The sequence below is a fragment of the Urocitellus parryii genome, chromosome 11, assembly GCF_045843805.1.
Source record: "Urocitellus parryii isolate mUroPar1 chromosome 11, mUroPar1.hap1, whole genome shotgun sequence".
NCBI lineage: Eukaryota > Metazoa > Chordata > Mammalia > Rodentia > Sciuridae > Urocitellus > Urocitellus parryii.
The window spans coordinates 119,929,729-119,932,749 of NC_135541.1; the positions used below are offsets into that span (position 1 = coordinate 119,929,729).

The following is a 3,021-nucleotide window of genomic DNA, read 5'->3' on the forward strand; positions in this document are numbered from 1 at the left end:
CTCAGCAAAAACAAGACGCTAAGCACCTCAGTGAGACCCTGTCTCTAAATAAAACACAGAATAGAGTTGGGGATGTGCCTCAGTGATCGAGTGCCCCCGAGTTCGATCCCAGCACCTGCCCCCCCCCAAAAAAAGAGGGAAATCTTCATTGACTTCATACCTGACAAATACTTCAACAGCAGCTTCTCAAAACCACCCCTGTAGAAGAAGGGACAGTCCTCCCGCTTGGTGCAAGTCACAGCTCTTTCCAGTTGATGGGCTTCTTACCATATTTCTGCAGCAGCTCATTGGCTTTAGAAAAACATCTACACCCAAAGAACACAGACAGCAGGGATGGATGGGCTGTCTGCTGTACAAGAGGCCGCTTCCTGCCGATGGCACTTCTGAGCAGAAGATCCCCAGAGCAGGAAGACAGGCCTTCAGATTCTGATTCAGCCAAGGCCACACTGCATCAGGAACTCTCCAGCCCCCTCCTTACGCGACTTAGGGGCTTGATGGGCCCAGACAGTGAGCTCAGCATTGAGCAGGAGGACATCCTGATAAACCCCCGTGACCCAGATGAACAAAACCTTCTAAGTCTGTAGACAGCGCTTTATAAATATTTACCAAACTGCGTGGAGGTGGGACAGGTCTCTAGACGCTAAAGCAAAGCCCATGAGCCTGACTGGGTCCATCACAAGGACCTTGACCCAGGATGACAACCTTCACATCTCTCATGTCACATGTTTGGGTCCATGTGAAGGCTGGGTGTGGGGGTGCATAAACAGCATAATGTCTTCATTCTTCTGCCACAGATCCCATTAGCTCTATAAATCACGGTTTCCCAAACTGTCCGCTGAGGGGCTTCTTCCAACTCCCTCCACAGCCCACCGGCATGAGGCATGGTTTATTTCACTTCTCTCTCTCCAGCACCCCAACCCTTCCAGATTGTGTCTTGTTTGTATGTCTGTCTTGGTTTTTTTTTCTTTTTTGGAACCAGGGGTTGAACTCAGGGGCACTGAACCACAGAGCCACATCCCCAGACCTATTTTGTATTCTACTTAGAGACAGGGTCTCACTGAGTTCATTTCTGAGGCTGATTTGAGCTCGTGATCCTCCTGCCTCAGCCTCCAGAGCTGCTGGGGTTACAGGCCAGTGCCACCACACCAGACCCCCAGCCCTTTAAAAATATTTTATTTAGAGACAGGATCTCACTAAGTTGCTTAGGGCCTCACTAAATGGCTTGAAGCTGGCTTTCAACTTGCAATCCTCCTGCCTCAGCCTCTCAACCTGCTGGAATTACCATTCACCATCATGCCTGGCCTCTGTCTGTTTAAAGACAGGATCTCACTATGTTACTGGTCTCAAACTCCTGGGCTCAGGAAATCCTCCCATCTCAGCCTCCTGAGTGGTGAGACTACAGGCACGTGCCACACACCTGGGTCATTTAGTTTCTATAACACTTTGATGAGGCCTGTGCCAGTAAGGTTCTCATTGGACACACAGAGACTGGGTGATTTGCCCAAGGTCACACAGGAGGGAGGGGACACCAGGCTCCACCCCCGGAGCCAGGCAGGTGCCCGGCTGTGAAGGCTGGAGATGAGGATCTAGAGGTGACCTCCAGGTTCCAAAGCTCTGTGGTCCATCAGCTCAGGCCATCTCCAATCTGAGCTGAGAGGCAGGGGTGAGCACCCCACCTACAGAAGAGTAGGCCAGCTCAGAAGGGGAAGGACGAGAAGGTGGAAAGGGGAAACCATCCTAACCGGGGTGTGCTGAGACCCTTCTCAGTCCTTCAAAACAGGCTCCACTTCCAGGGGTGGAAATCCTCTCCAGGGCTGAGTGCTCCCCACCTGAACCAGCCTCCAGCCCCAGGAAAGCACCTGACTCCCCGTCCCCTCCCCTAGGCACCCCCCTCCACTTCTCAGGGTCTGTCTCAGGGGGCTGGGGAGGGAGCGCCCCGACTCTCCTCTCCTTGAGGCACTTTCAGTTCAGAAATCTCTTCCCTGGATGATCAACAGCCAAGGTCAGACACACTGGGTTCTCGAGGATCCCCAGTGGGAACCGACCCCATCCCACCCAAGCAATTCTCTCAGCCCCAGCAGAGACTCGAATTTAAGGAGCCAAGCCTTGACCCTCCCACTGCAGGACCCCTGAGTTCTCACCTGGGCACATATGGCCCTGGGACCAGGCCCCCAGTCACTGAGTCACACATTCTCACAGTGGAACTTCTGCCCCAGCTATGGATCTGCCACCCCCACAGGGACATGGAAGGTTCCCCAATGTGTGTTAGCTGGTGGTATTTTCTGTTTTGTTAATTATCTATAAGTATTGGATTCCTCTGGGGATATCCCGGGGCATCTCACCTGGGCTCCATGTTCCAGATGTCATTCTCTGGCTCTCACATCTGCCTGCCCTGTGGCTGCTCTGGGAAAGAAACCAAGAAACTCCACACTCCTCCAGAATCACCTGCAGCCTCTGCCCAAGTGTCACTCAAAGCAGTCTACAGTGCCACCTCGTGGCTGAGGGCCAAACTGCAGGTGGGTTTCCTGACAGGAGGCCATCCACCCTCTGGTCACCTCCATGGAACACACCTGTAATGAGTGTGTCCCCGGGAAATAGCAGATCCAGATCCTGGTGCTTAGTTCTATGGAGAAATGAGAGGGGGAAACCATGATGGTGGTGAGATGCCACGTTCTGCATGAGGAAGGCAATGTGGGGTTGATCAGGGAAGCTGCAGACTGAGGCAGGGAGTACGTGACTGACAAGGGGATGGATATGTCACTGCAGGAGAAGAAGAGGGTCCCTTGCAGCATCTCAGCCTGGTAAGCACAGCACTGAGTGCACAGGTGATGGCAGCCTCCGACCCCCGTTCCGTAGAGACCAGCCTCAGGACTCCCCAGATGTAGGTCTCCCTGTAGGTTCAACACCAGAGTCAGTCCCTGACCAGTGACTGTGCAGCCCAAGGCATGGCCTGTAGGGAGCAAGCTCTATCAGAAAGAATCCAGGACTCTCTAGAAAGAACTGGGGCTTTCCCAAGACAGA

General features: G+C 53.4%; 1 pseudogene; it reads right to left on the bottom strand.

Annotated features, from left to right (window-relative positions):
- Positions 1–235: 235 nt before the first annotated feature.
- Positions 236–876, bottom strand: LOC144249237 (uracil-DNA glycosylase pseudogene; annotated as a pseudogene).
- Positions 877–3,021: the final 2,145 nt, after the last annotated feature.